Source organism: Branchiostoma belcheri, unplaced genomic scaffold (genome assembly GCF_001625305.1).
Source record: "Branchiostoma belcheri isolate BF01 breed outbred unplaced genomic scaffold, Haploidv18h27 scaffold32, whole genome shotgun sequence".
Classification (NCBI taxonomy): domain Eukaryota; kingdom Metazoa; phylum Chordata; class Leptocardii; order Amphioxiformes; family Branchiostomatidae; genus Branchiostoma; species Branchiostoma belcheri.
In genome coordinates, this window is record NW_017803932.1 from 785,047 (window position 1) to 809,399 (window position 24,353).

General features: G+C 39.8%; 1 pseudogene; it reads left to right on the forward strand.

Moving 5' to 3' along the window:
* The window catches only part of LOC109474785, a 28,208-nt pseudogene extending 10,476 nt beyond the window's left edge, over positions 1-17,732 (forward strand).
* The last annotated feature ends 6,621 nt before the right edge of the window (positions 17,733-24,353 follow it).

Below are 24,353 nucleotides of genomic sequence, written 5' to 3' on the forward strand. Positions count from 1 at the left end.
TACGAGTAATATTGTAGTTTAAACGTTTTGGTAACACTTTGGTGTCCCAAAAACAAAAGGTAGTCTATCATTGTCCACCACGTTCGTTTCTTAAATAATTGAAGAAGAAAATAAATGCATACGTGCTCCAACGTTAACAGATATAAAAGCATAGATTTCTTTGAATGAACTTTTATTCGAAATTGCCAGCTAACATTTGACATTTTTGTCAGGATGAATTTGCTCTTCACGTTATTACCTGGATCGGCTGTGGCATCTCTATCGTCTGTTTCATCATCTGTATTTGTGTCTTTCTGGGAAGCAAGTACGTTTGATAATTCCTTTTTGCATGACACTAATATTTGAAATGGCCTTTTCTCTTGATAAATGACTTTTTTAATCATCATATACTGGTAACATAATACTTATAGCCGCCATCTTGTTTCAGACGAGTCCGTTGTCCACGAACCATCGTCCATGCAAATTTGTGCATTTGTCTGTTGCTTGCCGAGATTATCTTTTTGGCTGCGGTGGACAAAACGAAAAATAAGGTACGGGCATTATTTCAAGTAATGAAGATTTTGATTATTATGCCGTTGGGTTTCTGGTCTTGTAATCCTTTTTCAGATGCCTGTAAAATACCGATAGCCTAGCACCATTACGCAATACTACAATATGCGATCTATCAGTGCCTATACCGCAGGGGATTATGGGTAGGTTCAGAGGTCAAGTGGAAACGTTGCAAAGAAGAATTATTTGTGTAAGTTTATACAATTATTTGTATAAGTGTGGCAGTTTAAACTTTAACCTTAGACAACAGTACGTAACAGTAGATTACAGGATTGGATGTACTTTGGCATATACTAATAGTCTTACAAAATAATGAGAAATCATATAATAATTGATCAATCAAACGTTTTTACACAGGATGCCTGCAAGGTAGTCGCCATAATTCTTCACTACCTGTTTCTGGCCGCGTTTGCCTGGATGTGTGTTGAGGGAATGGAGCTGTACGCGTTACTTGTCCAGATCTTCAACCTCCAGAACAAGAGAGTCTACTACTACCACCTCATAGGCTACGGTACGAAACATACCTTGTCAACATCATTACATGTTTATAGACACTGTTCTTTTAGGTAAACCTGTGGACTGTGGTCATCAAAAGTTAGTGATAAAGACCATCATCACCTTAAGCTAACATTAATGGCAACGTTAGGAAATTTTCTTTTCTTTCAGGGGTTCCAGCTGTGGTGGTACTCATTTCAGTGGGAGTCAATGATATAATGGACTTGAATGGATATGGCACGCAAAGATAGTAAGTATATCATTGAATAGAAAGGGCAAAACTTTATCCTAGACATAATGTAAAACACGCTGTTCGGCATGCATAAATGTCATGGCATTTCTTTGAGGGTATTTTTACTTGTTTTTAATTGTAATGTGCGATTGCTGAAAACGATGATTGAATATCAATACCTCATTGTCTATTTCTCTACCTCGTTAAAAAATCCCATTATTTCTCCAGTTGCTGGTTGTCGTGGAAGAAACATGGCTTCATCTGGAGCTTTGTGGGCCCGATGCTGTTCATGATATTGGTGAGCGTTATATGACCTGCAACTGTTCCTCCCAATCTTAACATCTAAAAAGCATCGATACAAGTAGCTACAGTCATATACTTTGCAGTTTGGTTGCAAATCAGTAACGTAAATCACTTTCATAGATACCTATTTCACATATCTTATGATCTTGATCAAAATTAGGTGAACCTTGGGTTCTTGATCATGACCTTGAGGCTAGTGTACGTCCAGAGAACCAACAGAGAGCTAACCAACACCAACACCGACAAGAGGTCCGAACAAGGGCGGGGGAAGAAGTTCAGGTGAACAACGTCATGACACGAGTCACACGAACCATGCAAACTTTGTCAACATTCAGTGTAGTCTGATACTGCAATAAGTGTACATGTAAATACGAGCCTCCAATCTTGAATGACATCATCTTTGTTCGTGGTTCATACCATGAATGAATTCAAGTAACATTTTGACTTGGGTCTTAGAAATGTAGAATAAACATTATAATATGCCTTTAACATCATTGACATTCTCCTTCGACGGTAGCTGTTGACTTGAATGGGTATACCTTAATCTTGATCATACACGCCATCCTATGTACCATAAGGCTTCCTTTGAGATGTTCATCATTTCCTAGGTTTTGGATCCGCGTGTCCGTGACTCTGATCTGTCTCCTGGGTTTGACCTGGCTCCTGGGTGTGTTGTACATCAGTCGTGAGACGGTCGTATTTGCCTACTTCTTCACCATCGCCAATTCATTCCAAGTACGTAAATTGTACTATAATTGTCACACGTGCATGTATTAGATTCATTTGTCTTTCCTTTGTACTTTTTGTTTCCTATTATAAGGTAGTATTATAGACTTATTATTCAGAATATTGTACATTGTACGAGTATTCCTCCCACAACTTTACAATATGGTATCTCATCTTCGTAAGATTAGACGTCGACTGTCGTCTGTATAATCCACGATTCTTTTCAATTTCAGGGTTTATTCATTTTCATCTTCCACTGCCTGAAGAACGAAAAGGTAATTATTTTGAATATTATCGATGTTGAACAACCCGATTTTTAATACAATTCAGTACAAATCTCTCGTTATCAGTAGCTCATCAAGTACGCCAAAAACAGTTACTCTAGCAATTTGATATGATTTTTGAAACGGTCAGGCGTTTCAGTTAGCATCCACTACCTTTAGGTGACATCTGCTGAGATTTCACGATCAACAGGTTTATATCTCATCAAGTTCATCAAGTAGTTATTGTCAGGCAAAACGTTTGAAGAAGAACATCGATTTGTACCGTGCAGGTGCAGAAGGAGATACAGCGCTACTGCTTCCCTAAGAAGAGTAAAATACAGCGGAGACGACCAACCGGCACAACCTTCCGAGAGTTACTGGTGAGTGCCTCATTGCTGAGAGAAATTAATACTAAATCTTACATATTTTGCAGACATGTAGTTAACTTGGGTTGGATTGTGAAGTGTTGTTTGATCTGCAACCATAGTCATACTAGCAACAATGTCAGTGCAGCAAATAAATGTTAATCTAAATTTCATACATTAAGAAAGAAATACATGTACATCATTAAGAAAGAAATACATGTACATCATTAAGAAAGAAATACATGTACATCATTAAGAAAGAAATACATGTACATGTTAAACACAACAAAGAAATGCATGTACATGTTAAACACCACATGCTGAATACGCTGTGATACTAGTAAGCAATATATCCCGCGAAGTGTTTATGAGTCTGTATGTCATGTAAACAACCATGTAATTCTTTTTTTTCCTGCAAGTAGCATGAGGGCTGATAAAATGATATGATAAAAAAGAGGGATACATTAGAACAAAGTGCATACAAGGACTGAAGGTTGGAATTAAAGACATTTTGCAGCATAAGCACGTGCGCTGAAAAGACAGACATTATGACGACAGGTGCTGAGTATTTTACACTAAGGTAACATTGTTCCTCAATGGGTATTGCCTTCTCCGTACACAGGGCAGCTTTAGCTCTAGAAGCGCTGCTAGAAGAGGTACAGAGACAACCAGTATCGGCACCGTAGGGAGCCCCCTCCGTAGGGATGGGAAGTCGTTTATAAAACCATCAACAAAATCAATCAACAGGGCCGATCAGAAATCAGGGACAACGGAAAGGCCGATAGCCCTGAAAAGGTAAAAAAAGAAGAAGTCAATCTCAAAACCTAATTGCTTGCAGCTCAGCAAAGTGTCTACATATGCATGCATGACATATGGAAAGCACGCATGGCTACAATGCCGCTTAAGATATAACATGTCGCCATGCATGTGAACAATATCTCAAACTTTTCTTTTGCTTTCTTATCAACAGTAACGTTAACGGTGGCTATCAACATGAAGATGATCAAGAACCTTCCCCATCAACCTCAATGGTGTTCAATTTCAAAGGCTCTCAGAAAGGCCCACCCAAAGTTGCTGCCAATGGGACATTGTAACATGATACATATTAAAGACCAATTCTTACGGCTAAAAAAGATCAGGTAGAGAGTAGATTTCACACGGCATCCGCCATCTTTCTTTAGTGCTGAAAAGGGTAGTCATGTGACCTAGATGTTGAAGGCCACACACATTATGAGTTGGTAAATCACTGTCGACCACCGTATAGAAAGCTCCAAGCTACTAGTATGATGACATATTAAGCAATATATGTATACGGCTTTCATTATTTTGACCAGGATTTAGGCACATGAGAAATTGCCTTACATGCAAGTAGATTAATGGTTTAGTTTCATTGACAATGACATGACAGTAGTGTATGTTGGTATGTCACGTGTGTGTGTGTGTGTGTGTGTGTGTGTGTGTGTGTGTGTGTGTGTGTGTGTAAAGTGTGGTGTATCTTGACAATAAAAAATGACATGAGATAACATACATTTATAAAGGATAATATTGGCACAAGCGGGTCCTAATTAGCATCATGTATAATGCACAACAACTTGCATGTTTATTGTTGTACATTGAAATAGGCTAATATATTGAGGATATTTTCGTCAGCTGAATAGTTGGCCTATTATAATGACAGCTGTATTGCAAACAGATAAATTATTGTACTGGGTTTCGGAGAATCTAAAGTTCTGATATTTAGTGCATCTATGCCAGTAACAAGACAAGAGGTCATTCCCTCCACTTGCTAGCGAAGAATTTTATCAAGATATATAGTTCAATCATATAGAATTATTCATCCATCCATCAGCATTTCAATCGGTCTAGATTGCGAATAAAGTGGTAGTTTTAATGAAATGCGACTTTTGTCATGTATTGATAGACCATATTTCAAGAGTAGACATCTATTCACCTAACTTAGACCTAACGAGGGCAATGGCAAATCAATTATGAGAGTGAGAGAGAGAGAGAGAGAGAGAGAGTGGTGGGAGAGAGAGAGGAGGAGAGAGAGAGAGAGAGAGAGAGAGAGAGAAGAGAGAGAGAGAGAGAGAGAGAGAGAAACTAGATATTGCAGAATCAATGGTGTAGAATAAAACATGACGCATTGGGCCACGCTGTGATGTAAAAACTAGAAACACTGACATCACAGCTCTGTAGGAATAAAGCGTGCAGCGGAGTATGCAAATGTTGCGTGCGCCATGGACAACTGTCTGACGGCGATCCTCGGCAGAGGATGTCAGTAGAACTGTTGTTACACCGTAAATTAACCAGGTACAAACATACATTGGCGTTGACATAAAGATGCACAAGACAGCACAATAATGGATACACAGAAGAAGATATTAAGATTGAATCATATCTGTTCCTAATGCACCGGTATCGGAAACAGCACCGAGGCCCTTTAGGTGATAGACTTAAAACAGTGAAGAATAAAGAACCTTTTGTATATCAATTTTATCGTACTAATCGGTTTAACTTTTAAGTTCTGGCACAAAGTTTCAAGTTGTTAGACTCACTGAAGCAAGATTGGAGGCATTAGTGGTTATTTTTACATAATTACTACTGATATTAAGGTCACCGGACATAGATTCTGATTCACTGAGCACGACGTCCTCGGATTCTGTGTCCACTGCAGTCAAGTATGCTCTTTTTCTCATTAAAAATTGTGCAAAATTGTTAAGTGGAAAGAGTTTGCAAGTTAGACAGTTTCTTGTAGTGGCTTTTATAGAGAAAAGATTCATTTTATATTTTCGACCTCCACGAGGAAAGGGTTAGTAACGTGGCAAAAGTTAACCATCACTTGCCACATGAGGTGCGACTTGACCCACCATGATAATACAGACAGTACATTAGGACTGGAGATCGTTGTACTTCCATGGACTCAGTGACGATCACGCACAGAGCTGGCAGTGTGCTTGGCTCTGATTTGGAGCACGGCTTGCCCGCGGCTACTGTCTCTCTGAATCTCGCGTGCGATGACATCTGGTCGGACCTGTTGGCTTACAAGTCACTACCGGTGAATGGACTAGTTAATCGCCATGTAAGATTTCTTGTTGCATGATCTAAGGAGGGCATGTTCAACAGAAACTCTGCAAAATCTGCCGATAAGAGTGTTGTACGTAGGTGCATCTTGGATACTTGTAACTGCATCTTCAACACGGTCTTGTCGGACGAAAGAAGACAAGGTAGATCGGAAGGAACGCTCGCTGCCAGCGAAGACGTGCAACCTTGGATTACTTGGTGACTCATGGACATGGCTACAGCAGAGAGGGTCGCTGTTTTTCTCCTGTCTGTCTGTCTTTTCGTCAAAGCAAAGGGAGTAACAGGATCGGGAGGAAACAACACCAGCAGCGGTAAGCAGAAATCAAAGCAATAGCAACTACTCATAAAGATAACAGTCTCGTGACAATACGACGGGCGCTAAGAAAGTCGACGGTCTCACCCAGAAACAGGGGACACAAGTCAAATTTTGTGGCATAATTATAACGTACAAAGCCTCTATTCAAGGTCCACCAAAACTCCATCATTACGATCATTAGTTTACAGACGACGCCTTTTGAAAATCAGTAGGTATAAGAAGCAAGAAAATCACGGGTAGGGAAGGAGATCAGAGCACTGCTTAGGTTTGTTCCAACCTCCCTGATCAAGGCTGTGCGGGTCGTTTCTTGTGCTCCTCAAGCTATAAAATCTATCGAGACATTTTCAAAATGTTTTGATGTGGGATCCATTTGCATTTTAATCACATCTATTCAGGTATATATGATACTAACGAAACCAAGTGGGTAGGTGAACCCTAAAAGTGACCCGCACACCTCAGGTCGCAGCTGCACTGTTCATGATTTTCTCCTCACTCTCCCACCTAACGTTGGTAATTTTCAAAATGGCGTCATATACGAGATCATTAAATGACCACAAATATTTGGGTTTAGGTGGACCTTGAAAGAGACTTAATGACTTTTTGCCCCCGAAATTTGAATTTTGCCTCGTATTCCTTGGTGAGGCAGTGGAAAATTCAAACGCTTCTCGTAGCCTTTACCATCCATTAAGTGAGCCGTCACCTCATTTTCAGTACAGATTCCAGTCGACTTCAGCTAAATTTGAATAAATGCTTTCCAAGACTGACAGTTGTTTCATTTGTTTCACTGTCCACGCTAAGAACCTGAAACGTAAGTAGCATTGCCTATACATCCCCATTCTTTGAAGCCACTTCGGTACGTAGTTTGCTATAAGACGAAGCAGTTGATTTAAAAACAGGTATGACAGATACAGTTTCTTTTCTGAAAAATCTTATCTTCATACCGTTGTTACAGAGTGTAGATGGACACTTGCAGACCATGAACAGTACCTGTACCGCCGGACGAGTCAGATACACTGGCCTGACCAGGACTGGCCTGTGGTCTCTCCGGAAACATGCTGGGGGTGGAAATGCTTCATCACGTCCCAGAAGTTCCTACAGGACAGGCAATGGAAGGACTTGTCATCACTTGGTCATGGCGTTTCGGACAGCGCCTTCACCATAGCTCACGAAGAAAACGGACGAGCACAGCATTGCCACAGGGAGTGGTTTATTCAGGTGAGTGTACATGTATATACGTGGTGTAAAATGCCATGCCACAACGACAATTTGATTATCGAAATCCGTCCTTGGTACTGACATTGCAATCTCCATGCCGGGCGGACGTATTTTTGTATTCCGGATGTTACTGGCATACTTGCAGGACGTAGTCGCTAAGGTGTGACAGGCTATTAGACGAAGGAAATGTGCGTCATTATTTGTCCAACAATTGGCCGCTTCCGCTGATACATTTCAGGGGACAAATCATAAACAATTGTGTATCTGTGTACAAACGTAAAACAAGAGCACAGTACCAAAGAATTTGACATGACATTATCATGGCATGTATAGCGACGACAGATCTTCATTGTACTGATGTACTCTTTATGGATTCTGATGATTGCACCGGTTTTCCTTTATCTGTTCACGAATCTCTTCATGTGACCATTCGGAGCCTGGCGGCAGTAATGTGGCAACTACGTGAGCAAGGACAATAGAGGTATTCAGTTTTGACGAGTTACTGTCACTGGAAGGAGATCTCAGATACGGGTAGACTTGGCATCATATCAACAGTCACGAGTCAAGAGACGAATATTTTCAAGATCTAAGCATTGATATCAGAGCTATGTATTTGACGTGCATTCTTGATGCATACTGGCACATTTAGTGTCTACTATTCAAGGTGCCCCAAGGTCTGAAGTTTGAACTGGGGACTACGCGCTGTTGTCGCATGACTCTCTTTGATCTTCGGTTTATAGTCACACTAATTATCTGATAACAATCTGAATCTTAATTGTGCTTAACAACACAGCCTTTCATTCCACTTCAAGTCCTATTCAAACCTTTAATGCTAACCAATTACATGGTTAACGTCGTTCGGCACACAAGACGACTCGAGCCTCCCGCCCCTCCCCATAGTATGATCATGTTACACAAACAGTCCCTAATTGTGCAACATCAAGATTCGTTTATTTGTATTTTGATGATCATTTGTCAATCATGTTTGAGAATTTGGGGAAATACCTACGTACACAATGGACTGATTCTTATCTAGATATCAGTTTGGCTGAGCCACCGTGTCCTTGGCTGACTTTTTGCCACTTTGCTGACACAGCCTAAAAATCTAAGACCGTACGTAAATTACCGAAAAACTATGCCGTGTGTCAATATGGCCTGAATTTGAAACTGACTCAAAAATACATGCATGTGTACAATAGGCATACTTCTCCATAATCTCCGTAAACTACAGTGTTATAATGCAACCAGTGACTTACCCTTTAAAAATAACAAGACCCTTCTATCTTTGTGGATTATGACTCCTTAACCTCGCTAAACCACCAAGATGATAACTCATTGTGCCTATCCACATTTTGTCATTACTGAAGAATAGGAAAGTGCCTGTGCGGTCTCTCTGCTACAATTTCCCATGTTATCTGCAATATTGCTCACTCTGACGGGTCCCCTTTCATTGCCTGCTTCATTAACCCAATCTAGACGTGAAACAGTGGCCTTGGCTGTTTTTTACGGTCATATACCACACGGGCGGACGTTTATTTCAACCAGTACTGATGCTTAATTTGGCGATAACGCAGTTTCTGACAGATTCCACATGCCGAAATGGAAAACAATACTTTTCTTTAGAAGTCAATAGTTAGCAATATTTCTGAGGCTTCGGTGACCATATCACGCTCGGGGGGTAGTGATAGGTACAGTACTTCTGCTGTCTTTACATAGGTGGAATTATGGCTGACTATGTATTCATTGGTAAATTACTTACTGGAAAATAACACCCTCCTCCCAACTGCTTGTATTTTCTATTGTTTTAGTGGGAGGTGACTTCAGATATTACACGGTTAGATGGGATGGACATCTACATAAATGTTGTTTGCACACTTTCCTATCTGGGTGCCATGCATACAAAATCCAACTGTCTGACATTAAGGACAACAGAGAAACTCATAGGTAGGTACAAATATATTCTTTAAGTACATCAAAGAGTGCATTACAGTAGAAGTGTAGCACAATCATTAGCTACTTTAAAAGATAACCCAATGACCCAGAAAAATGCCATGACCATATTCTCCAGGTCAGGTTTAATAAACTTACCATGTAAAATAATATGTCGACATCATAGACATAAATAGGATATCACAAATAATCTTGCTTGCTGTACTTTAACCACCTTAAAATGTTATTACAGTTACGTAAGTATGTATGTACGTTTATCACAACAGCTGAAACCATGGAAACAGATAGTGACGTAACCATAACAAGTACAGCACAACCACGGTCTACTCTTACAAATGGTAAGTTTAATTCATACATGTATGCTTACAATGATTGTAAGATTATATGTCGGTTATTAGTAGACCCTAATTTATCTACGTTATTAGTATAGTTGTTGTATAGTTGTTTACCCTTCTCAGCACGCCATCAGTGAATGCGAGTGTCTTAGTCACAATCAATTCAGCTGAAAACGCTCATAATACTTTTAACAGGGGACTGCCAGTGGACGTTTGCAGACGACAGACAGTACCTGTACCGTCGGACTACACAGGTAGGCTGGAGCACCACAGACTGGCCGACCTCACAGATCACAAAAATGGCGATCTCCCCAGACTTTTGCGGAGCGTGGACATGTTCTGTGGACACACAGAGGTTTTTTAGACAGCGGAGAATTGAAGGACTTGTCTTCTCTTGAACAAGGCGTTGATGATGACATCTTTGCCATCGCCTACAAGGACACGATCAACGAGGGGAACTGCACGAGGCAATGGTTTGTCAAGGTGAGGGGACCGTTATGGATTATATAATCACGTAGGCGTCACATCCTACAACTATTTGGAAATGTAACGATTGCAAAAAAGAAAGATCTAAAGCAGAGCTTGACAGACAGCGCAGTGGCATTGTCATTCTTTTAATGTCATTTTCACAGTAAGTCTTGTGCGTTTACTATAATGCATTGGCAAATGTTTTACAGAGTAAAGCCTGTGGGTAACACCATGTCATCCCAGAACAAACTATGACTTTAACATCATGTTGTATTTTCCAAACCTACAAATATGAAATCAGGTTCAATAGTGGGACTTGGTAGAACCAATATAAGAGATAAATGAGCAACTAAAGTTTTGAGAATTTGGACTTTGAAAATGTACAATGATCAATTGAAACATTGACAAGATTCATTTGTTGAATCTTCAGTGGAATTACACCACGGCTGTATCCCGGTTAGGACCACTGATCTTTCAACTGGGAGTCATCTGCACGTCAGTCGGCGGGCACACAGAGACAGGCTGCCTAGTGTTGAAAACTGAGGGAACCCACCAACGTCAGTATTTCTTTATATATAGTTTGTAGTATTCCGTTATGTGTTCATCTACAAGAAAGTGGCATATGATAAATGTCTGTCAACCTGCCGATGCCACCATACCGAGTAAGCAGGCACTATATTTACACTGAATTTGTCGGCTATCATTTTGTGGAATATGCCTACCTTTCAAAAATTTTAAACTTCAATAACCTAGCACACATCTAACACCACATTCTTCAATATACAATCCCCCATCTGTTTTAATTTATCAGTAGATCTAGTTGAAAAATGACGGATTGCATGTATATATATGCAGAATAAATAGTAGTACGCATGCAGTACGCATTTGATGCTTTACCACAATAGGTGATTGAAGGAAATTGTCCTAAGGCATGACCCAGAATGACCTAGGTTTCAGACTGATGACACAGAAGTCCTCGGGGGAGGGCGTTCAGAAGGCTGTTATTATGATATGACGCACAGAGCAGACCGCTGATGACGCTGGCTGCAGACCGTCTATCGTGGACTGTGTTCTACTGCTCCGTAACAAGATGCAGTATTCCCTCCCGAATCTTAGAGAAATTTGCGTGTTCCTTTCTGTTTCTTCTATTTTAATTACCTGACGAAGTTGCCTATTTTTTTATAATTGTACATTTGATCCGCAATGCAGTGCCTATGTTGCCATTTTGTGTCACTGTTGATAAGGGCACAAAACTTTAAATTACAACGTCTTACCTCAAAATCTCTGGGGTAATGTCTATCACCAACGCTACGTGACATCATATACAACTGTAGGCCTTGTGCGACCCAGATTCTGGGACATACATTTAGTCATAAGAGCAAGCTTGACCTCACATCACATGTTACCATGCACTAAATAACTAGGCAGACGACCCGCGGGATGTTTAATAGTTTGGGGAGAGGTTATCAGGATGAAACCAAATAGAAACTGATCAAATACAACTAAAACATTTTTGCAACTTCTTTTCACCACCCCTGAAGTCCTGCCTGAAGAGGCCTAACGTTTGATTGCAGGTGATTCCAGCTCCCAACTTGCCCCCCTCCCCACCTACCACCTCCTCCCTCCCAGTCCCAAAACGTGCCACGCGAGTTGACATCCTCGTCAGCCCTGGGGGGGGGGGTGTTAATGACCGGACGGGCAGTAATTAGGCTAATTACAGACCACCTGCAGCAGAAATAAATTGAAAAAGCCACCTTTAAGAATCATTAAGTAGTGCTATCTCAAATTTAAACAAACCGAACTTCGTTCCACTTTTTGTTATATTCCAACATGGGACAATACAATGCTCATTTTCACCTGAGCGAAGTGAGGAAAGTCATGTTAATTGCCTTTCCCAAGGGCACAAGATCAGTGGCATGTCAGGACTCGAACCCGGGACCTATTGGTTCCAAGTCGAGCAGTCTGCCACACGACCCCACCACTTCGTTCCACTTGACTGACGCCGAAATCTTGGTGTTGGTGCGATGGCTCACTAATGAGTCCTTCTACATTTATGTCATTGACCTGATCTTCCTCCACTGTTTGTCTTGTTTCTAACTGGCTTTCATTCATTCTACAGAGAGAACAGAACTATGTCTGGTATTATCAGACGCCATGTCCATGGCCTGCAAATGTGATCATAGTGTTGTTTCTTGCACTTGTTCTGAACGAAAGAAAACAAGACTAACATCATTGAACTTTTTATGTTTGCAGAGCCCCAAACTACCACGTCCATAACAACTATAGAGCAGTCAACTTTGAGCGACAGTAAGTTATTTTTTAACAATCTTTATCAATTCGAATTTTTTCATCATATTTTCGGGCTCTCCGTTTCTAAACGTATTCTTTATTAACAAAATTTATTCAATTATTTAACACTTTCGAACAATGTTGATATGATTTCAGTATTCCATTTCTTCAGGAAGGACGTACGACGAGGTTGATTTTGCACTTTTAACTGTATCAGACTCTGGTTTACATATTACATTAGACAAACTGAGAATATCATTTGTTTTCCTCGGAGGTATTTCGAGAACCATCAGTTAACTCGAAGTAATTATTGTTTTCTGTTGTTTTATGTGATTTTTCAGAGTCTACAGCGTCAACAGAACCAACAAGAAGATCGACTTTGGAGAAAAGTGAGTCAGAATGAGTCAATATGTCTGTAACATCAAAGTGATACTGACTATGCATATGTATATATGTGATAGTATCAATATCGCTAAGTAAGTTTTACAAAACGCATATCTTTCTTTGACACAGGTACATCAAGACATACTACTCGAACACCGACATCACCAACAAGTTATACGTCGGCCAGCAGTAAGTTAGATTTTGTGTCTACCTGCTCTGTGTGAAATGAACATGTTTAATACTTCAGGGTAGAGGCCATTGCAGTGCTACTATGTATGATTTAGTGAACCTAGTAAACCTATATATTGTTTTTCATTGTAGGTACCTACGGATCCACCAGTGATCAAGCAACCACACCTTCAGTACCAATTGCTACGACTGATGGTATGTATTTTGAATTGAATGTAGTTGTTTAATTGGCCATGGCGATTAGCGATTCGATTATACTTGTACAATAAGTGATATCGATAATGTACATTTCAATAGATCTGGAAAAACAACTTTATTAGCAGTGATGATATCAATCTGGTTATCAATTATCAGCTTTTGAAACATCACTGATATTTCAGATGGCCTTCTGACTTATTCTCCAGTTGAAACTGTTTCCAACTGTGGCAGTGACGGTAGCTGCCAAGGCCAGTCTAATGTGAACAACAATACATCAGCTTGGGTCAGAGAGCTGCAAACCTTTGTAAGTATGGCAACACTGTCTTCCGTCCAAGCAAATGCACCTCATTTCATGTACTACATTTCAGTTAATAACAGCATACACTTTTTAACTGTATTTGCTAAACATTTCTTCTTGTAGTTGTTTTCGGTCTTGATGGAAAGACAATGTAGTCACTACGTATAGGCCAGTGACCATAAAACTACATAGTCACTACTACTCGTATGTACATGCATTGTACCACGCACATTGAAAGTCATTTACAGGGAAAGTTAATGCCGCAACCATTGATAAAATTCTATTGTGTATGTGTTTATATTGCAGCTCAAACAAAGTGTACCAGCAGGGGAAGCCATTTCAATGGTATTGAATCGGCTTAGCAGCGTGAAAATCATCATCAGTGGGGACATCATCACAATCGTCCACATGCTCAGTACGCTGGTGGAGATACAGGAGCGGCAGCTTCAAACCGTGCCACAGGAAGAAAGGAGAGGCATAGCCACTAATTTTACACAGGTGTGTAAAAGATAGTCATTAATTAAATACTATCGGTTCTCTTGACTAGATGACACTTGTATGAAATTAAGAATGGCCTTAGTGACAAAATATGTTATGATTCCTTACTCACAGGCTATGATACAGTGCGGAAGTATCGTGTTAAAAGAGAAGTACAGACAAGCCTGGAACGACGTTCCCTTGGTAAGTCTTCGTCCATTTTTCAAACTCATTATGACACCAAGCTTGTGATGTGTTCTCTTTTTTATTTTTACTTTGTTACTTACGAACTTTCATACTGATAGGGAGCCAAACCCCAATTGGCTGCCAGTCTCAGCGACAGTTTGGAGAAATCGGGCATACTGATGGCGAAGACTGTGCCGAGTGAAACCTTCTCAATTTCCGAGGAAAATGTCGGTAGGTTTAAACCATTTGCTGCGACTTGTGTAGTATTATCATTTTTTAAAAGGACGGTATACGTAGGTCTAAAGACAATTGGAACATCGCAAGACTATAATCAAATCTTTTTGTGTTAATCTTCTTTCTAGTGATGGACATTGTCCCCCCAACAACTGGTAACGCCACCTATCCCAACCTAACGAAGGTTGGAAATTCCTCCCATTGGTCCGAAGTGATCGACAGAATCACACTCCCACCAGTGGACCGACAAGTCGTGGTGGCCCTGTACAACACGTTAGGGGATTACTTCAACACCAGACCGGGGGAGAAAATAGTCAATTCTCGTGTCATATCGGCAACCCTTGTGAACAGCTCTTCTACTGAGGCTGAACTTGGTGGTAATGTTACCATCACTTTGGGACATACAAAACAAGATGAGGTACGTATAAAATTCGTGTGTGCAACAATGGTCTACATTGAGTCAATGCCAACAATTTCCTTTCAACATTATTAGCTGCTTGAAAGTTTTTTTATTGAATTATAGCTCATCACCTTTTATGGTCTCTTATTTTGCAGACAGTCAATCTATCTACATCTTCTTGTTCCTTCTGGGACCAATCCCGTGGGTAAGTTATAGATCTATGTATTGTATATCCTTTTTTAACGAAGACAAAAAAATATGCATAGTGTCACTCAGTTAACTGTACAAAGGCTTTAAACAAGTATGAAAACAATTCGAACGCCCGATAATGACTGTTATTAACCAAGTACTGTGTTTGTTGTCGAAGAAACTGGTCTACAGAGGGCTGTACGGCGAGAGTGAGTGATGATAACCACACCATCTGTGAATGTAACCATCTCACCAACTTTGCCATCCTGGTGGACGTAATAGGACATGAGGTAAATTTGTAAGGCGTATTGCTACATTGAAATTTGAAGAATTCAATTTTCCAAATATCGTTTCTTCTATGTCAACTGTGACGGCAACGTTACGCCTACCTGGAAAAGCTGAGTAACCATGGTGCCTAGGCCTCCTCATCTTTCTGAATTTATTTGTTCTACCACAAGAATGTGCCACGATTCCTATGTAGGCACAACTATTGTGATACTCGTTTAGGGAGTATAGTAAGTATCAGTATTGTGTTGATTGCAAATATTGCAATCAGCAATTCAGATATGTTTTTTGAAAAAAGTAAATTATTGGTTATCATCATCAACACCCATTTACGAATGAAAGACTTAATGTCAAAAACAATTGATGTAAATTTTCATGTTAAGATCAAGTGATGTTTACATTTTCCAGGATGAATTTGCTCTTCATGTCATCACCTACATCGGATGTATCATCTCCATCTTCTGTCTTATCTTCTGCATCTTTGTCTTCCTGGGAAGCAGGTGAGGGTTCATAATTTTTCCTCCTCCTCACCTCACCGGTCCCATAGCAGTCTGTCCTGCCGTCGGGGCAATGTCTCCTTTACTCACACTTTGAAATGTTACCAAATTCAGTATCAAGCAGCCCCATTCACCCAACGCATGGCCGCCATCTTGTTTCAGACGAGTCCGTTGTCCCCGCACCATCATTCTTGCAAACTTGTGTGTCTGTCTGCTGGTTGCTGAGGTGGTCTTCCTGGCTGCAGTCGACAAAACGCAGAACAAGGTACGACACATTCAAGTATGCGTAGTATACGAGATAGACTGAAGAATTCCATTAGAAAGGCAGACCTATAATTTCAGTTTTGTTGTACGCTCTTTGTACGAAATCTCTTTGTCAGGATATTCTTTGTGTTTGGATCAAACGTTACAAATCTGTATTCTACCGACGGCCCTGTAATTCTAACCCCACAGGATGTCTGTACTGGAATCGCCATCGCTCTCCACTATCTGTTCCTGACTGTTTTTGCCTGGATGTGTGTGGAAGGGATAGAGCTGTACGTCATGCTTGTCCGGGTCTTCAACTTAAAGAGTTCCCGGATGGTCTACTACTACCTCATTGGTTACGGTAAGTTTTCTAACGCTCTTGTAAGTGATAAGCTTTACATGTATCCCAGATAAATAAACCACTAAAGACCTTCGAATACGACATATAGTATGCGCATAGACCTGTTTGAAGTGAGTAGATCATTCACATGTATAGCAGATTATTCCAAACAGCACCATAGCCATTGCCAGGCCACTTTTAAGGATATGATGCTATGTGGCAGTAGCCAAGACAGCCATAGAGTTGTGACTGAAATATGAGGCTGCAATTCTAAGGAACACTGCCTATTACCTTATACTTATTACAATAAGTAGGTACTTACTTCCTCTTCTTCACTTTAATAACTGTTTGTACGTTCTCAACAGGGGCACCTGGCGTGGTGGTGGCGATTTCAGTGACAATCAATTACTTGATGAATTCGAAGCTGGATGGATACGTCACAGAAAAATAGTAATATCTAACTTCTAACGATCTAGTCTCATTAAGTTATTTTTATAGAAGCCTTTGATTGATTGATTCTTCATTTAATGTTTAATCGGTTGGTTCGTTGGTTGGTTGGTTAGTTGATTGGTTGGTTAGCTGAATGGCTGCTTGGTTACAACTTGGTTGATTAATTTACAGACCCTATTTTGGTTTTATTTGCACGCCTAAGTATGTTTTGTCATTTCACCTTTTTCTTCGCCTTACCCTTTATATTTTTTAGCTGCTGGCTTGATGTGAAGAACTACTTCATATTTAGCTTTGTGGGCCCGATGCTTTTTATCATATTGGTAAGCTGGATTTACATGTAATGAACTATATTTTAAATGTTGTATTCAATATTTCTCGCTGTGCGGATACGCACATCCGTGCAAGATCTTGATCGTTTTCTGGTTGTCAGAATAGTCTCGTTATGCTTGTTTCCTTTTTGTGCTTTGTTTTTTGGTTTTCTTTCTCTAACACTTCATAACAAATATGACTTTGATTAATGGAGCAATGACTATAGGATTCATCCTAGAGTTCAAAAATAAATTTCTTATTTCTCACGTAGAAAAATGAAGGTTTTTTTATATTAGCCTAACAATCAACAAATGTCTCAGATGTAAAACACATTTCAAAGTTCTAACGTCAGTATTATGTTTTTTTAACAGGTGAATATTGGGTTCTTAATCATGACGCTCAAAATCATTCATACAAAGAGATCGACGAGAAAATCCGACGAATCGCGAGGGAAAAAGATTAGGTAGGATTAGCTTATCCTTAATGATCATTATTGTTAACAAGAAGTTAATTTTCAGTACTGCTCACAATACAGTCACATAAATTATATCACTATATTATTATATAAAAAGTTATATGATTGTCCCATTCTTAGTACTATATCATTTATTTATCAGTATGCCTCATATATATCATGTATCATAATTTATTACAGACATTGGGTCCGAGTGTCCTTATCCCTTATATGTGTCTTGGGAGTGACGTGGGTAATTGGCATGCTGTACATCGATAGAGAGACCATAGTCTTCGCATATGCCTTCGCTATAATCAACTCCTTACAGGTAAGTAAGCGTCTTCTGACCTAAGGTTTGCTGCTCCTTTCCTCAGCGTTACTGTCAAATATATTTGCTTCTTTAACGCAGGTTAGAAAGCTAAATATTTACGTTACACTGATATACGTAAACACTAAATGTCCAAACTTTTTCGCTTTCTGTTGTTTTCTTTTCTTTTCCTTTTGTACTTTGACAAGTTGAGTGACACCGTCCTACTACATGTATTTTACTCCAGGGTCTGTTTATTTTGATCTTCCATTGCCTCCTGAATGAAAAGGTACATTTTACATTATCATTCTATTGTTTATCATTGTGATTATTTTCGTCAAAATTTTTATGCCATTTGATGATGTTCACTGCTTAATTGAGGATCGGGAAAAACTCTCCTCTACACATTGTACCAAATATAACCTTATGGCAAGGTGGTGCTAAGCACGTGCAAATACATGTATATGAAAATCTATTTGCATAGGTTAACATTGTTGAATAGCTGACAATTGGACAGGTGGGAAAGTGTATTATAGTAAACGAGTAACGAGTACTGTGGTTGTGTGGATCTATGATATAGTACTTGTGTTGTCACTGCCATGCATGCAGGTCCAGGATGAAATGATACGAGGCATCTCTGGGAAGAGGAGAAGCCCGAACAGCATGGGAAGCATGACAACCTTCAGACGAACTCTGGTGAGTTGGCCATACGTACCCGGGGTATAGCGTGGGGCATGTCCTGTTATATCAAAATCAACGACTTCGTTTATGTGTACCAATCAATGACAATGATCACTGTTAACTTGGAGAAAGAACCAGAGTTTTTACATAAAACTGTTTTTTTTTTTTCATTTCAAATGTCTACTCGTAACTTATTACTAATGGAGAATCTAATCTGACACTCTGGTGTATAAGCATAACGTTTGCTACACCTTGGCTATTCTATAGATGCATAAAGATCATTTATTATCCCCCAACAGGGAAGTTTCAGCTCCACATCTCTCCATGCATGGAAAACACCACATTCAACAACTGTGACGAGTTATCCCCGTACACTACAGGGTACAAGGCTGAGCCGACCAGTAGTTATATCGAGGTAAACAAAATGATGTCGATCTAAACAATGGCAATTATTAAGAAAGTACATGATTAAAAGTTGTAGACATTTGGGTCTGGACATTTGAGGAATGACTTTCCATGAGCAATTACATTTTATCGTGAAAGTGTGGTCTCCAAGTTCAATTGCAAAGGCAGTTAAAGACAGATTGGGCTGATCTTATTAAGTTTATCCCGGTAACGTGTTTACAAATTTCTGAAAGATATCTGTTTTCTATTTTCAGAGTACAGCTTCCAAAGCAACACTATTGAGAGACAGTTTGCAGTCTTTGGACGTCCTCGGCACGTCTGGAGATGCCACCAGGGAAAGCGTGAAATATAACCTGTAGTCACTATGAATTGTAATGTTTCTGAATAATATATAATTCGTAGCGATCATAGAATGACAACGATGAGACAGAATTCGACCGGTTTCGACTTTATTAAATCTTTCTCAAGAATTACAGAGATCGGACCACTCCTTTTATACTTTTAGTGTGCCTTTCTGAATAATATACTTCTTTGAGAGATACTCTATTTCTAGTTCCATGTGTAATGCTTACTCTCCTGTTATATTCTATTGTATACATATGTATATTTCATTAAATGTGAAACGTTTGAAAATCACCAACAATCCCACAGAAGGTTTCAACATGAATTGAGCTAAAACCAGAACTAGTATTATTTTCATATATGTGGAGAATATACTTATCCTATTGATATGATTTTATATATATCACATGATAGAATAATATGTAAAGTATATCATAAAATGTTACATAACTAGAAAGGACCATTCAGGTCGTTACTCTATTGTGCACATCGGACAAATGGCAGGGTATACTGTAAAGTGTGACTTGAAATGTATTGATTTTACTGGTGTGTAATAAAGTATTATATCCGTATAACATATTGTATAATTGTCATATTACATGTATTAGCGCTATTGCTATTCATATAGATGTACAGGAACTGTTAAAGGGCCGAAAACAGTCAACTGTAGAGGCGACACCACTGCCCTAGTTGACAGTCTCGTACTGCGACTCAGGTGCATTCTGGAATAAAACATGAATATCAAAGGTACGTTAACGGGTCACAAATTAGTCATATTCAACTGACACGAATAAAATCTTCATCACTATTCTCCCTTACGTATATCTGGAGACCTTTCCATCATTGTAAACAACATGATATAAAATTCCAAGAAGGTTTAGCCTAAGGCAGTACGGTAGTCACAAGATAGTTTACAAAGGGACTACATATTAACTAGGGTTAGAGATTTTGTGTTCTGTACAAATCATGCACATTTTAAAGTGTACCTCTTGATTGTTGGATTTGGAGTTTTCTCCTTGGTAGATGACGTTGATTGAAATGATTGAAATGATTCTAAGAGCTTACCATTTCGTTTCCACTATTCCCTGGCACGTTGGTACTGTGAACACAAAACGCAGTTATTCGACACAATTGGTGGTATATATGTGCACACACAGAATGGTATACCTATTCTGTAACCTTTATCCCTATATAAATCTAAGTAGATTACATACCCTGGGCTGTGTTTCCGTCGGCATAACAGAACGACCACCACAACAATGATGACTAGAACGACCACAGCAGCACAGACCACTCCAACCAACCACGGGGGTGTTTTCGTTTCTTCCTCTTTAGCAAGAGAAATAACACCATGCATAATCAGATGTATAAATTAGTACCAGTCTTATCATCTTAATTCGTTTTCATGGACGTTCAACGTATTACATTACCGAGCAGTGATAATAGCACATAATCTTTCAGTAACGAAATTTACAGTACATTTGATAGACTTTATAGGACAACATCAGTCTCCACTTACCGCAGTTGCCGTCATTATTCCTGTATTGACCAGAAGGACAGGTACTGGAGCTACCACTGTTGTCCACCAGACGGACCTGTTCTCCACCGATGTTGACTGACAGTTGACCACTTGCAGCAAGTTGTCTCAGGGCATCTGCTTCCTTTCTATGGTAAATATCGTATATAGATTTGTACAACCGCTAATCCTGTAGGCTTACATATTGATTCATTATGGGTTCACCACACCACGAAGTGGTGTGGTGAAACCATATTGCTTTTTCTGGTGTTTCTTCTTCTTCTCCTCCTCCTTCTCCTCCTGCCATTTTTTAAATGGATTCAGCTTCTTCATTTTAGGGCCCAAGGTCCTGAAATTTGGTATGGAGGTACAGTGGGCAAATACCCCTAGGCGTTTTTTAAATTATTGTGATACAGGCTTTTAGAATGGTTTTATTACTCCGTGAAGGAGGTCAGGACCTCCGGACGGAGTGTTGTAATCGGCTGATTTTTCATGTTCGCAGTCAAAACACTGGGTTCTCTTTGTGTAATCGGCACGCAATTTTATACGCCGTCTGCGGGCATGCCCGTGTTGATGCACGAATGTGTATTTTTGCCGTTGCTGCTTTCGCGGTCAATGTAATATCGCAGACGCACCCCTACAATTACGAGGCGAATTGGAATGGTCCAGAAAAACGCGTTGTTTGGAATAGCAGTGGGGTTCAAAAAAGTTCATGCAGATACGGGGTGGTTTTTATAAGTGGTTCCAGATGTTTTTGCCCATGGTTAAGAGATGCCAAGTTTTTTGGAAGATGTTCGCAGCCAAAACGCATTCTTCCGTACGTCGCATTTCTGTGTAATTTCGCATGTGGTGTTGCATTATGTCCGGGATGATGCACGTCTTTTTATTTTTACCGTAGCTGTTTTGATATTGGAGTAAATGCTTATTTTCGAAACATCCCCATTTCTTTGAAATGGTTTCGTCCGTTTATGCAACTGTTACTGCGCTAATGACGACCAGTCGCGCTGTCCTGATACACCGCGAATGTGCGAGTGTTCCCTGTAGACAGTCCCGGGAGTCATTTTTTGCACATTCCAGGAGCCAAACCAAAATACGTTCATGAACCGAGTCCAAAAACCGAAACGTGAAAATCGGATGATCGGACCTGATGTACATTTCTCTTTCTATAGATTGTACACACAATACACACATCTTTAGATAATCTGGCCATGGCAGGTTAAAAAAAAAGTAACCCTGAATCATACTAGATTAGCGTAAATGCATGTTAATGCGTTCAAAACAAGAAAAAAAATTAGTTTCCGGGTATTAATCTCTTGAATCACGGCGCTGAATATTGACGCAAAAATATTTCGGGCATCGCGCGCCCTTCCCGCGTCACGTGTAGGCATCTCGCATCTCTGATTGGTTGTTGCGTCTTAAGATGACTGAGCCGACGCGCGTTTAAACAATTTTTCTTTGTTCGATTTATCACACTTCACAGAGAATTGTCGCCAATGGCTACTTCTTTTTGTTGCAATATATAATACTTCACGGAGAATTGTCGCCTATGGCTTCTTGTTTGAGTTTTTTGGCTGTATTATAGCAAATGTATTACTGTGTTAGTGTGCCTTGTTTACTACGTCTGGGCATGAGTCATCACAATGGAATGCAGGGCATCAACCAATAGGCATGCAGCTTTCCTCTATACTTCTTGCTGATTGGCTGTTGGGATTTAACTTGATTAACACAAGCACAGAGCATTTCCACCTGCACAGAGCATTTCTTGCTGATTGGCTGTTGGGATTTAACTTGATTAACACCTGCACAGAGATTTCCATACTGACAGTATGTCTTTATTCAAGTGTTTTGGTAGGTATTTCAAGCTTTTCTGCTCCAGCATTGGAATGCGGGGCATGAACGTTTTTTTATTTATTTTGAAAATCAACAGTTTGCATTATGCAATTAAAAATCCTAACCAATAAAGTAGGGAATAGCTATCCAACTGTTGTTTTAGTTGTATGTTACTTCATATTATAGTTATATCAATGTAAATCATTGTTTTCCCTTGTGTTTCTCATTCTTTCCCTGCCATGACGTCGTAAAATGTGGTGAACCCATCGCTGTATTTGCTCCAAAGCAAATATTGGCCTTTCTAGTTTATAGAATGTGTTTTCACAGCAAAAGGTGTGCTCTCCGCATATCTTTTGCAAGGAACACCCCTGTGTGGGAGTCCCCGTCTGGTCTGATTTCCAGCCGGTAACCTTTGTAAACATTTGCAATGATACTAGTAGTAACATAGAATGTATCTGTGCCAATACAATGTATAAACTGATGGCTGATGCACAGCCCCCCTCCCCCTTTATCCTTGCTCTCTAGATCAATGTTGATCTGTCTAAGAGGGTCGACCGAGGTGTTTTAACAATTCATCTTGTCTTATTGTTATATTGTTTTAATATGTAGTTTTCTTGATTCAATAGAGATGACGTCGAACACCCGCCAATGGTGGTTTGAAACTACAGCTTTCCAATATCATCATCATGGTACGTATATGTAATCTTTCAAGTTTTAGTTTGAAACTTACTGCAGATTCTCAACTGCCACCGTTGCATCTGTGGTGTCACCCTGCTTTTGATTGACCACCACGATGAGCTGTATGATCACGTTGATCAGAACCTGGTCACCAGCCTGACGCTTCTTGCGGGCCCCGGTTGTGTCGGTAACAACGTGCAGGAGGATCTCACCGATCTACACATCGGTAAAACAGGGTACACCCATACTTACTAATCCATCTACATGCACTTACCATGATTTACTCTTCGAACAACCATATGGTGTATACACCGCACTGTAGGATAATTGTGTGACCTTTTTAATACATTATATAGACCGTACCCTGGTCAACAGAAAAAAAGGTACTAAAGAACATTTAGATACACATGTATTGCAATACATTGTACATTTATTGAAGCAACAGTAAGTACAGAGACACAAAGTACAGAGGCTTCTGTATGGCCACCAACATTTCAACAAATAGTCAGTAACAAAAATAACATCACAAGTTACCTGACATTGATTCCCACAGAACCCATCAGCCTGCTTCTCCAAACTCCGCCTTATGGAGTCTCTCAGTGCGGACAGGTTCACATGTACATGACGGGGTACTGTTAGCGTCAGGCTGACGTTCACCCGGGCAAGCACTAGTAAAATAAGAATCTACCATTCTTTAGATGATAAATTTTGAATTTCAATTATTTTTTTTCTTTTAAGCACACGCATTATTTATTGAAGTTCACATGGTACACATTTTAACAGAGATACCTGATGTAAAAAGCTATGCCTATAGTATGGATGTGCAATCGTAAATACATGTATGTAGTACGTTGCTCTACAGTTGCTAGAG